This window comes from Mustela nivalis, assembly GCF_964662115.1.
Source record: "Mustela nivalis genome assembly, chromosome: 1".
Lineage (NCBI taxonomy): Eukaryota > Metazoa > Chordata > Mammalia > Carnivora > Mustelidae > Mustela > Mustela nivalis.
In genome coordinates this window covers 71061457-71076341 of record NC_139020.1, presented here as the reverse complement: position 1 = coordinate 71076341, position 14885 = coordinate 71061457, and positions in this window count along the sequence as shown.

Here is a 14885-nt window from a genome sequence, read left to right as displayed (position 1 = left end):
GTACTTTTGTTCACATATCTATCTGGTGAGTTTCCTTAGTCTTAGACAAATACTTTTCAATCACTTGAATGATTTCAGAGCCTTTCCTTTGAGAAAAATAATGTCCTTCACCCAGTGCATCCTGTAACTTCTCACGGAGTGGTGCTGGGGAGACCTCCATCTTGTCTGAAATCAGGAAGTGGTTTCCTAATGACTCACACTGAATGACCCTCTGGTATGTGACATATGTTATTCTCTTCCAACAACACATATGCACTTATTAAAGAACTCAATCATATGATTAAGACAGCATTTAGAAAGACACTCTAAAGATCATGCTTCATTTTCCTTGGAGATTATGATGTGTTTTCCCATAGCAGGGCAAGGAAGCTGTGAGAGGTGGGAATGGAGACTCTTTGAGTGTGTATACTTTTATGCAGTCATTTTAATGGTATCTTAAATATATACCCTCTTTTATCTTTAGTATTTTACTTATTATCTTACTTTATGACATGTTGGTTTTTATTTTATTTTATTTATTTATTTGATAAAGATGATAAGTAGGCAGAGAGGCAGGCAGAGAAGAGGGGTGGGAAGCAGGCTCCCTGCTGAGCAGAGAGCCTGATGTGGGGCTCGATCCCAGGACCCTGGGATCATGACCTGAGCCAAAGGCAGAGGCTTTTACCCACTGAGCCACCCAGATGTCCCATATGCCGTGTTGGTTTTTATATAAATTTGTATGCTGCCTTTAAAATCTCACCTGGAACCATGAGCCGTCCAGTGTGGCATAATATGAAATATAGAGTATCACTAGGACATATAATTGGCCAAAGAAAAAAAATACTTAATATAATTAAGACTTTAAAGTTAACTTCCATATATAGGATATATTGGTACTAATGGAACAAATAGACAAATGCTATGTAGTCACTAAACTTTGAAGATTTATCTTCAGAGTATATGTCTCATATTCACTCTCTTGCAGTATCCTCTCCCCATCAATCTAGGTTGGTCTCAAGACTTGCTTTTTGATTGATAGATATTGTGAAAATGACACTAGGGGAAATCCCAGGCTAGAAGGTAGGAAATCTTGCAGCTTCTGCTCTTGGAGTATTTGTTTTGGTATGTTCCTTCTTGAAATCTGGCTTCCATGCTATATGTAGTGCAAACCACACAGAAATGCCATGGATCAGTGTTTTTGTTAACAACCTAATGGAGATACAGCCATCCTCCAAGCTGCGAATCAACATTCATTTCCAGACATATGGGTGAACCAAGCTGGACATTTACCCTGGTCAAGTCTTCTGATTCTTTCAGGTCTGGCCATCATCTAACTGAAATTACAGGAGAGATTCTAAGTAAGAACTTTAGGATTGAACCTGATCTATCTATAACACTGAAATAATAAGTAGTATATTATCATTTTAAATTTCAGAATTGTTAGTTATTCAAAAATAGGTAAGTGGCACAAAACACAAGCAAGCAGACAAACTCAGAATTCGAGACATTCTGCAGGACAACTTACCCAGTTTCTTTAACAGCCTAATAGCAGGAGAAAAAGATAAATAAAGGAAGGAATGTGGTTTTTTTTTAGGCTAAAAGTGGGGCAGCCAGACATCATGTGTGGCTCTTGTTTAGTTCTTACAAAACAATTATAAAAAATTTTTTTGAGGCAATTTGGGAACTTTGAATACATTTACAAATTATTGATAATTCTGTTAGGAGTTAAGGTGACAAAAGATAAGGCCCTTTTTAAAAATAGTTGCATCTAAAACTGTGTGAGAGTGAAAAGATATCTTCCATTTGCTTTAAAATAATTCATCAATGAGAGAGATAAAGTGAAAAGATATTGTGAAGTAAGAATAAAAATTTTGATAATTGTTCACTCTGTGAAGGGTATATGGAAGTCCATTGTAGTAACTTCTCTACTTCAATGTATATTTAAATTTTTCATAATTAAAAATAAATGAAAATACTTTCTCAAGCAATGCAAAATATAAACCACACACATTATCTACTCATACATGTAAACTTGGAAATTATACACATATCCATATAAATATAAAAATAAATAGGATTATTCAGAAAATATATATCATAGCTGAGATTATAGATTTTATATATCAAATTAATATTTATCTTCAATAAAATATACTGATAATACTATAATAAATAAGGTATGTAAAATACTTTATAACCAACCCTGTTTCCTTTCTTATTAGTATGTTCAAAATAAAATTTAAGATTTAAGCAGAATCTTCCATCATTTTTCCTTGATGTTATTCCCTGTGCTACCCCTCCCATTTATTTTTATTTATACTAAAATGCAATACGTATATTGTATTGATTTGGAAGCTTTATGGAAGTGTCAGGGGCTAGCGGACATAGATGAAGTTACCTTATATTCCATATTAGATTCCAAAATTAACCTATCTTCAATCACAGTTTTGCAAAACAGGACAATTTTGGTTTTATCCACATATATACATTCTAAATAGTTAAATTAGTTATTTACTAGTTACTAAAGAGTCATTACATTTTAATTCTTGAATAAATTTAGATAAATACTTAATGTATAGGAATCTGGTTAATATTCCTTCTTTCAAAGAGTCACTAAAAATAAAGAAAAGGATAGCTGCATTAAAATGTCAGAAGTGGTACCAAAGTAAATATTTTAAAGTGACCTTTAAGGCATTTTGGAGCTTTTCATTTCAAATTAATATATCAAATGGATAAGTAATAACACAGATTTTTTTTCCTCATGAAAACGTCCTTTTATAAACTTGAAAAGAGCCTGAGAACCCTAAATTAAAATTGTTAAATCGTAAAATTAAGAGCTAATCGTTGGACTTCAAATAGTCAATGATAAGTGGACTCAGCTTGATATAGACAGCTTTGTAAGAATCTTTAAAATTCTTGTAATGTTCCTGCTGTGAGCTGAAGCTGTGCTAAAAACTCGTTCTTTTCAAATGACCCCAAGAAGAAACGACTCTCCTGAAAATGCAGAATGTTAAATTAATTATTAAGTTGTATTTTTAAGGCTTTCACAGACCCTAATATTATCTCAGATTCTTTGACAAAGGCCTTGATTCCTGAGTCTTTTTCATTAGGGTGGTAATTTGGTCAACTGAGAGGAAGCCTGCCCTGGTGTGATGGCAAGAGAATAAAGGTAAACTCATTTGCTTTTTGCAGATTAGTTATTAAATGTCACATTGACATTTACCAATGACATTGACAGTATGACAGGCTTCCTTTTTTCCTGCTATTCTCTGGAAAAAATTATAAATTTATAACTTAAAAGATGCTATCTACTTCCCCAAGCATCTGTGGTTAATCTGATTAAAATGATTGGGACAGAGTCAGAAGGAACATGCCACAGTTTAGAAAATGAATTCGTTTTAAAAACACTGTGTGGGGGCGCCTGGTGGCTCAGTGGGATCAAGCCCTGCATTGGGCTCTCTGCTCAGCAGGGAGCCTGCTTTCCTTCCTCTCTCTCTGCCTGCCTCTCTGCCTACTTGTGATCTCTGTCTGTCAAATTTAAAAAAAATAAAAATAAAAACACTGTGTGAAGCAAAAGTTTCTTAGTGTGTATTAATAGAAGAAAACTTTGTTTTTGTGGGTCCATTTTAATCTGTCAAAAGAGGTGATTACAAAGTCTCCATGGGTGATTTAGAGATGATCATAGAAGTACTTTGCAAAGAGATAAAAATTAATAGTAGTAGGAAATTAGTGAATTTCTTGCCAACAACAGTGTGTTATGATATAATCTCTCATAGAAAGTAATCTCTTAAAAAATAAAGCTGTGGATTTATTTTTTTTCTGCATTATCTGAACATTGATAATCCGGATCTTTCACATCCTTGAGTTTCCAGTTGTTTTTTGTTTTTTTCTCTGCTAAGATTTAGAGTAGCCACAGAGAGTGCAAGTCCAGGGTTCTTGTGGTGGCTACCCCTCTGGTACTCCTGGCTCCTACTTGGCTACCCCATCAAGTGGGCAGCTTTTTGTCTGTTGGAGCCCCTCAAACTCTTCTGTCTTAATGTCCCCTACCCAGAAGGATTGATTGCCTTCTTTTTATGTAAGGAGCTCATGCATTGTAGACCAAATGCAACCCAGTCATTCATCTGGGGGCGGATTGACAACTAATAGCAAGAATAGTCATTGCTCCAGGGGTGTTTCCATTTTAGTAACTTCTGAAGTCTAAGCAGGGTTCTCAGATTTGGGGGTACCTAAGAAATACTTGGTGAGATTGTGAACAACATTGCAGCCTTTGGATAGCATTCCCAGAAATTATTTCATTTCTGTGGAATGGGATCAAGTGATCTGTGTTTTAAACAAGCTCCCGGAGTTGTTGTTGTTCTTTTTTTTTTTTCTTTTCCTGTTATGACATAAAAAAAAAGGCTTACTGAGACATAATTCACATGCCATTTAATTCAGCCATTTAAAATGTAAAATTCAGTTGCTTTTCGTATTTTCACAGAGTTGTATAGCCATCTCCATAAAACTTTAAGGCATTTTCATCTGTCTCAAAAGAAACCTCATACCCATTTGCAGTGACTCTCCATTCTGCTACTACTTGACAACCAAGAATCTACTTTCTGTCTTCCTACACTTCCCTACTCTAGACATTTCATATAAATGAAATCATACAGTATGTGGTCTTTTGTGACTGCCTTCTGCCATTTAGCATAATGTTTTCAAAGTTCATTCATGTTGTAGCATGTGTCAGTATTTCATTTTATTGTTGTTACTGTTGTAGGGTATACCTCATTTAATTGATCCGTTCATCAGGTGATGGACATTTGAGTTGTTTCCACTTTTGGACTGTTACGAATGGTGCTCATATGAACATACACCGACAAGTTTTTGTTTGGATGTATGTTTTCATTTTTCTTGGGTATAAACTTGAAAGTGGTATTGCTGGGTTATATGGTAGCTCTATGTTTAACTTACTGGAGAACTGCTAAACTGTTTTTCCAAAACAACTGTATCATTTACATTCCCATCAGCAGGTATCAGGGTTTGCATTTTCACAAATGCTTATTACAATTACCTTTTTTTTTTTTTTAAATGTTAGCCATTCTAGTGGATATCAAGTGGTATCACATTGTGGTTTTAATTTGAATTTCCTTAAGTACTAAAGACCTTGAGCATTTCCTTGTGTGCGTTTGGGCATTTGTATATTTTCTTTGGAAAAACGTCTATTCAAAACCTTTGCCTAGGATTTAATTATTTGTTCTTTTATTACTGAGTTGTAAGAGTGCTTTACATATCAATATAAGTCTCTTGTCAGATAATATGATTTGCAGATATTTTCTCCCATAATTTTGTCAGTTGTCTTTTCACTTTCTTGATGTCTGTTTTGAAGCAAAAAACTTTTTAATTTTGATGTAATTTATCTATTTTTTTCTTTTGTTGTCTGTGTTTTTGGTGTCATATGTCAGAAACTGTTGCCTAACACAAGATCAAGATTTATTCTTGTGCTTCTTATAATTTTAGCTTTTACATTTAATTCTATGATCCATTTTGAGTTAATTTTTGTGTGTGGTGTATAGTAGGATTCAATTTCTTTTTTTTTTTTTTTTTTTTTTTTTTGCATGTGAATATTCAGTCGTCTCAGAACTATTTGTTAAAAAGTTATTCTTTCTCTAATGAAATGTCTCAACATCTTTGTTGAAAATCAGTTGACATAAATGTAAGATTGTCTTTGTGACTCTCAATCTGTTCCATTAATCTTTGTTTACTCTTACTCCAGCTAGCACTATACACTTGTTTACCATATATCTGGGTTAATTTTGAAATTGGGAAATGTTTGTCCTCTAAATTTATTTTCCTTTTTAAGGATTGTTCTGGCTATTCTGGGTCCTTCCCAATTCCATACAAAATTTAAGATCATCTTGTCAATTTCTGCAGTGAAGCTATCTGGGATTTTGATAGGAATTTCTTTGAATCTGTAGATCAGTATGGGGAATGTTACCATCTTGATGATATCAAGTTTTGTAATTGGTAGATATACAATGTCTTTCCATTTATTTAGATCTTCTGTCAGTAATGTTTGGTAGTTTTCAGTGTCCAGATCCTGTACATCTTTTATGAAATTTATACTAAATATTTTATTCTTTTGATGTTAATATAAATAGTTTTTTTAATGTCATTGTTGGAATGGTCATTGCTAGCATATAGTGATAATTGATTTTTTTGTATTAATCTAGTATCTGCAAACTTGATGGATTCACTTATTAGTTCTAAAAGTTTTCTAGTGGATTACTTATGATCTGCAAATATAGGTAATTTTATCTCCTGTTTGCAAACTTTCCTTGCCTAATTGCTTGGGTCCTTGAGTAATTCTGATGCTAGAATTAGGTTAGAAGATTAGATTTTGAGAAAGTGAATTAAAAACTGAATTTCAAAAAAAAAAAAAAAAAAAAAACTGAATTTCAGACATTTCAGATATTGACAAATAAAGACAGGATTGAGGCCTCTGAAGCCCATACTTAAAGCCCCCAAAAAGGTAGGTGTCCATTCCCCAGTACATAGATACATCCCCTAGAAGAGATGATTAAGGACTATGCAAACAATGTAGTTAAATTTGTTTCTTTTTGGAGAATTAAAGAATAAAGCATTTTAATGACATTCCCCAAGAAAAACACATTTATACAACAAATATACAATTTTTAACACTTATTTGACTTAATAGCATATTGGAATAAAGGGAAATAAAAGTTCTTATTTTTTTAGTTCAGAGTCTATTACTTAATAGTTCTGTGAACTGGGGAGAGTCAGTTAATCTCACTGGTTTTTATTTTATTTTATTTTAAATTCAAATCCATTAACTAACATATAGTGTATTATTGGTTGCAGAGGTAGAGTTCAGTGATTCGTCTGTCTTACATAATACCCAGTGCTCATTACATCACATGCCCTCTTTAATATCCATCACCCTCTTTCTGGTTTTTAATTTGCTGATTGTAAAATAAGAAAACTAATGATAGTGTGTCTCCTTAAGGAATACATACATACATACATATTCATCAGCAGTGTATAACTTAAATACATAATGAATGACTCCTTTTTTATGTCATAGTTTGTTGTTCACATTTGAAATCATTTTTCAATTAAAACATCTTTTTTTATATCATAGTTTGTTCACATTTGAAATCATATTTAAATTAAAACATTATTAAAAATATTGGTATCTTTCATTCTTTGTACCCAAGATTTAAAATCTTTTTTGTTGACATCTTATATGCACCAGTTACAAAACCTGTTATTGTTAAGATGGTAATATTCTCTATATTGACATTTACAAATTGGGATATAGTTATCTTAATATAATTCATGAGAAACTAGAATTTCACTTATGGTATTAGTCATTCTCATTTACAAAAGAATGCACTCTATTTTAGAGGACTCTTTAATTTCATCTCTTAAAACCAATGTTATTTTACAATAAACCCTTACTACTAAGTTGTTCGTAACCACCAGTGTTTAAAGTGGTAAGATCAACACAGACATGTACATACTTTAGTAGTAACACATCTTTTTCACTGATTTTTCTGACATTAGTTTAATTATATAACTAAAAATGAACTAGGTCGTATATTCCCTGACCATCTCTAAACACACTTTAAAGCAAACAAATTAAATAGAATAGCCTTTTCTTTTTACTTTATCCTGAAGAGATTCTTATTATCTACAAAATATTATAAATGTACATAAGACTCATTTTAAGGAATTTAAGTCTTTTGGAACTTAGCTCAATGTGATTTTTAGTTTAGGGTTGTTATAGCTGAGGAAAGTATTGGATGTCCAGCTTTTTAAAATTTTTTTTTCATAGATTGGATTCACATTGGTGACTAAGAAGGTTATATGCAAAGATGAATTATGGTACTTCATCCTGTTCTTCTTCCTCTGTCTTTTAAAACAGCATTTGCTTTGCCAAAATGAATTAATGAAATGCATCAGCTCACCCTGAACCTATCTAGAAATCGAACTTGTGTATTGGTTTAGAAATTTAAGGCAGAAAATGGGAAATTCTGGTGTTCAACTCCAACACTCAATGCCAGGAAAGACAGAGTGTGAGGTGGGAAGAGATTTTCTAAATATGGTTTCATGAATGGCTGGTGCTGGTCATTGATTTTCACCCAAGAATCCAACCTCCCATCCCCAGATTATGGTAGAGCACTGGACTGTATCTCAGGGAGCTGACTCCTGCAATCTGTTTTTCCCAGGCTCCCTTGTTGGCTAACCCACAGCTAAGTTCAGTCAATGCAAAGTGCTGGGGAGTGGTTGGGGGTGGAAAGAAGATAGAAATCAGGGATTTCTCTTCTAACTAGGGAATAAAAGCTGGTCAGGGCCTGAAGATTACATAATGTTTTGAGCTCTCTTCAAGAAAAAGAATATAAAATTACATATACAAGGTACCTTTAGGAGTGTATATTCACTTAGAGTGAGAAAAGAAATCACATTTAATGATTTTAAAAAGCTGTCAAGGGATGCCTGGGTGCCTCACTGACGATTCTACTGCCCCTTAGTTGGATTCAAATTCTGGTAGCTACTCCCTTGTCACATGACACAAGGGAAATGTGATGATGGGAAAATTAGAATGGAAATACACCATGGTCTTAACAAATTGCAGTTAATTTGTCCTATTAAATTTCTCACTCTTAACATTTTCACAACTCAGGACCATGTAAACACATTGCTAAGGTCCTTTCCAGGGGCTCTGAGGCTTAAGTTTCAGTGGTTTCAAAATAAATCCATCTTTGTTCTTTTTTTCTGTTGGTGTCCCTGCCTGGTTCTGGGTCTATAACAGACAACATCACCTCAGTGGTTCCCACTTCCTCAGTATAGCCTCTGCCATTGTTTTAGCTCCACGATGTTCTTAATTCCTGGCTTTCCTACTGATTGTAACTTGGCTTCTTAGTGATTCTAACACTTCTGTAAGAGTTACATATATTAAATTTTCTCTGTTGAGCTACTTGTTGTGACCTTTGATTTCCTACCTCGACTCTGCCTGATAACAAGGGCATCTATAAAACCATTAAGCTGAAGAAGGAAGAAATGGACAGTCTACAAATGAAGTATTATTAGTCAGACTGAAGGGTTTAGTCTTAGTTTGCTCTGAGAATTTAAGTTGTAAAGGGTGAGGATAGTGTAGTAAACAGTTGGGATCATGTTTTGGTGTTCGCTGACAAATTTTTAGCCTCACCTCACCTCTCCTTCCTATTTGGCCCCACATCTTGGAGGACTACGCAGTAGGCCCAGGACCACCTTCTTCTGATGCAAGCAGAAAGAAGGTCAGTCCCCTATAAAAATTCCCCAGCCCCTATAAAAATCCCAATCCAATCTCCTTTCTTGTTCTCTTAAGGCATTTTCAGACCTGCTTGAGAGACATAATAATGATTTCTTTAGTTTCATACCCTCTTGGCAAGTGTGTGGTATCTTTATTCTCTATATTGAACCAAGTTTTTGGTGGAGGGAATTTCATTTCTTTGGAGAAGTAACAGAGAAAGATGTTTCAGTACCTAAATCTCTAAATTCTTTTTTTAAAAAATTAGGTATAATTGACATATACCATTATGTTAGTTTCAGATGTACAACATAATAATCCAATGTTTATATATCTCAAAATCCTTCATGTCTGTAGGGGCATTTGTTTTATTTAGATCTTGACTCCGTGCACAGAGCCAACTAAATGCTCATTAAAGGTTGTTACCACCATGTGAAGTTACCTAGCAGTTCAACCTAAGAAACCACACATAAATATAATACTGAGCTGCTTTTCAGAAAGTTCAACAGGGACCTTCTTTTAAGTTGCCAGCTGGAGAGGATTTTGATATTTAAACACTATTTTCTCAGAAATTTGAGAGTTGTATGATACCAAAAGAGTATCCTCATTCTTACTGTTTGTAGAAAACACCTGGGAAAAACCATAGGATACCTTTTTTTTTTTTTTTTTTGCCAGCTTCATGGCCTTTGATGATCAAAAATATGAGGGTCTTATTACATATTCAGTAAAACCCTGTAGACATTTCAAATGGGGCATCGGGTATTTGGGGCTTTATTTTTGCTACCTGTTCATTTTATCAGGACAATATATATTTTTCTCCTCTTCTGGAAAGTAGAACTTCATTACTATGGGTAAGGTGATGAATATATACCTTGTAAAAGAGTATTACATTCTTTAGAAAATATTTTAGGGTATATTTGTATGGGCAATGACATACTCAAGCTGCTCTTGGAAAATAGATAATTAATATGTCATTGCTGAATAAATGTAAGAGGTAATACAAGGTATGTTTCTCATTCTTAAAATATTCTTAAAGAGGTATCATTTTTTCCCTCACATCTGTCATCCTTTGTTGATATTAGTAGATTACCTAACATCACATTATTTTACAATCCATCTAGTAAAGTGTGGAGGAATATTTTCTTTATTCTTGAGGATCTAGAAATTAACTAAAGCTTTTCTTTAGCCTCTCACACCTTGTCAGTTAATAATGTAAGGAGTTTTTTAGGAACCAAGAGCCTAGAAGGACAGTATTCCTATTCTGAAGGCAGCAGTTTTGATAAAAATATAAAATCACCTTTTTTGAATTTACAAATGAGACCGTTAATTCAATGTTACCAGGTTGGAGTTCTGTAAGAAAAAGGGATCATTAACTGTTGTTGAAAACCCATTGCTACTAACAATTGTTATTCTTTCCCTCAAAAACATTTTATTTATTGAATATTATGCTGCCGTTACTAATAAGCACCATTATTGTACATTCTAAGAAAGAAAAAATTGTTGCCAATTGAAGTATGACACATGCTTTTTTATCACATGGAGCTTTTCTGCACATTTTCTCTTTTGCATCTTCAAAAACATTAGTGATACTATATTTCATTAAAGAATGCTCAATTTTGGACTCTCAGATTTTCTTTTCAGCCACTGGCACTTTTTTTTTTTTTTTTTAAGTTTAGATGTTGACACTTTCTTAATCATTTCAGATGGTATGAAAATAAAGCTTTTCAACATCAAGCAAGCAGTCATGGTAAATGGCAGTTAAGCTTAAAGCATGAAACTAAATTGAAGCAATAAAAATGTGACCAAGTTTGCATATGAACAGTAATGCCAGTTATGTAGCAATTCCACAGCAACAATCATGAGAGAACATTAGAAGACACGCTATGATCCCAGATATGTTAGAATGTTTAAAAATTGGTGTCTCAAGATTTCTGTACTGGGTAAGGTTGTTGCACACAGCTAGACTGGGTCCCAAGCAGTCTACTGAGACATGTGGTCTGTCAGGAAAGGCAGCTGAAGGCTTTCTAGGTAGATGGGAGAGCCTCAGCTGCTGCAAATCATCTTACATTTAATTTCTTAAATATGTGATATATTCCCCCCCCCTTTTTAAAGTGGAGAGCATGATTGATCTACTTCACTGTCTTGGCCAAGACCCACTGCAAGGAGGCTTTAGAAAATGGATGCAATATTTCTTACTTCTTTTCCACTAGTAATTTAACAATAGATGTAATATATTCAATAAACCTCTGTAAGTACTGCTTTCATAACTTAAGTGTTGGTAGCATCATTACAATCCATTTGTCTCTCACAGGGGCACAATACATGCTTTCACTTAGCACAGAATTTGTATTTTTTTCTCTTCAATAGCATCATCAACCTTTCTACTTCTCTCCTTTTTTTCCTCTTCTTTTAGAGAGGGGAAAGAGGTTGAACATTTATAATATGTAGCCCTTTTTCCTACTTCTTTTGGCAAAAAAGAAAAAGAAAGATATAACCTTGGGAACAATTGTGAATTTCTAGTAGCATTGTTTCATCCAGACTAGAAACATGAAAATTTCTTTTTTGCAAATGTTTTTGCACAAATGGGATAGGCTATTTTCATATGAGGGAGTTATATTTAGAAACATTTTCTTTAAATAAAAGTAATGAAAAATAATGGCTATCTCACCAGAATTTAAACATTGACTACATTTTAATTTAATAAATAACATATGTATGAAAGGATTGGTTCTGAGTTGAATATGGAATTGCTGTTTTATTTTGATTGGTATTCAGCATGATATTTTTAATGTTTTTAAATGGGGAAAATTAATACTGTTGGGTCCGTTATCAAAGGAACGAGACTGAGACAAGGTTACGCAAAGCCTTATTCTATGCCAAGCATTAGAAGTTAGACTGACTGGCCAGGGAAATGAGGCTGAGACAGAGTGAAAGTTATGTAAAGCTTTATTCTATGCCAAGCATTAGAAGTCAGACTGACCGGCCAGGGCCGCCTCCTAAGAGAGTGACGCCCCTTGGCCTTACAGGCTAGTTTTTATAGGGCACAATCACAGACATCTACATATGTGGCTTTGGCTGATTGGATGTCTCTTACCTGTGTGTTTTAGTAACGGTTATCTGGAACCAATACTAGTAACTGTTGAGGCGTTTATTAAACAACAAAATGGCCTTGTTTTAGGTATGTGTTTTAGTAATAGTTACCTGGAACCGATATAAACAAAATGGCCTTGTTTTAGGTGTGTGTTTTAGCAACAGTTACCTGGAACTGATATCAATAACTGTTGAGGCATTTATTAAAAACAGCAAAATGTCTACCTAGGCAACATGGAGTCACTATGGCTAAGTAGGCCAGGCAGGCCTTAGGGGGTTAACATGTTTTAATGTGGAATTTACCCCCAACAAATACCACAAAGAATAACCTCAAACCTGAATTTTATTCTAAGCAACAATAGAGAATATTTTAAAAAATAAGTGGATTAGAACACAGATATTATTGTAATGGGAGTTTTTTTTTTTTTTTTAAGATTTTATTTATTTATTTGACAGAGAGAAATCACAAGTAGATGGAAAGGCAGACAGAGAGAGAGAGAGATAGAGGGAAGCAGGCTCCCCGCCAAGCAGAGAACCCAATGCAGGACTTGATCCCGGGACCCTGAGATCATGACCCGAGCCGAAGGCAGTGGCTTAACCCACTGAGCCACCCAGGCGCCCTGTAATGAGAGTTTTTGATAAAGGATGCTGCATCATGGAGACTAGATGACTTAAGGAAATACATTTGAAAGTTTAAGCATGAATTATCTCAGAAAAATTCAATGTAGATGAACCTATATTCACCATTAATTTTCCTCAACACAACAGGCATAGGGGATTTTTCCATAACACAGTGCGTGTGAACCTGAAAACCCAAGCATTTTGTAAATCTCCCAGTAAAGATAATAGAATGTCTTAGAAAGGGCGGGGGCAGAGCTTGCAACACCTATGCAATTTTGTGAAGAAAGCACTACCAAATATTTGTAGATTTGGAAATAATATGGACAGTCCAGGCAGGAAGTTCAGAGTGGTTAAGTACTGCCTTTTGGGATATTAATCTATGTAAAGTCAACAGAACAGAAATACTGACTCAGGGACACCAAGCTTGTGCAAATATAGAGAGCTGAGCAGTGGGGTTGCAGCTGAGGTACACACAGCAGGAAGTTCAACCTTCCTTGAACCCAGTCACACTGTGAGTAAGTTCCTCCATGGAGAGGGAAACCTGGCTGCAGGGAATCCTTTTAAATTTCCTTAAAATATAGTTGAAAGGGATCTCTCCTTTACTGCTCAAAATTTAACTCTACTATTTCCCATCTTGTTTAGCCTTCTCTAGATAAGATTCTTTGAATTATTGTAATTTTCATATTATGCTTTATGATTCCCCTATTTTCCAATTGTTTATGGGCCATTTGGTATTGTAGAAACATTTGAGTACATTCTAAGAAATTTTGTACATTCTAAGAAAGAAAAAAACGTTGCCAATTTTTTTGTGTGCTTAGGAAGCAAATGGGTGACCAAGTCCATTCATTCAAGAAATTTCCGGTATCAGTGAGAAGGCAGAAGCTAGAGATCTTTTGACAGAGGTTATAGATTTTAAGAATTTTTGATGAATAAAAAATAACAGTTGAATTAAAAGGGAAGAAAATAACTGAAATAAAGTTTAAAGGTTGTAACTACAAGATATTAATCACCCCTATTAAAATGTACTTTTTTATAAGGGTAAATAAAAATGATTTGATTTCAAATTACATGTTGCCTATATTATTAGGATGCTGAACTGACTGAAAATTTGTACAATACGTTATACTAAATATCATCTTAGTTGATCACTATGCACCACACTTGAATGATCTTTAAGAGATTAGTAAATTCTGCTCAGGTACTTTAAGATTTGTCCTTCCCACACAAAGGAAGCCCTATGATGAAACTAAATGGAAGTTCTCTAAGCTAAATAACAGAAGGTGACAGAAGGGTTGGGGATAGAGAGAGAGAGGTGTCAGATTCAGTAATTCCACGTCAAACACAGTGCCTCATACAGAGGAGGGCCTGGATGCCTGGAAAAGGGTCAGCTGTCACAGTACACATGGATTCCATTCCACTGGACTAATTTAGCTTCCACTGAGAAAGCTTCTGATTTGCTCGTTGTAGGGGAGAAATAAATATGCTCCCTACCTTTTTATCATTACTAAGAAAAAGAAATTATTTTTAAGGGCTAAGATCTACTTTAAGTCCTAAGTCAAATGGATAAGAGTTCTAATAGTGAGCAGATATTTGACAAGTATCATTTGAATTTGTGGAAAGGACAGAAATGGTTTCATGGCTCTCTCAATGCCATGCTATGCAGGCAGTGACCCACTTCACCGTGCATAAGCCCTATTAAGTGATGCTCTCGTGGGGCTACCTGATGAGCCTGAGATGCATCTCACTTCTTGTTTTATAGAGGGTGATCTCGATGGCTAAATAAGTGAAACAATTTAAGACACTGTGTGTAACTTTGAAAAACCGATATACCTTTGTAAATAAAAAAATGTAGAATCATTAACTTTGCTTATCTTGGGTGAACCCTGAGGCTCCCTTAATAATTTTT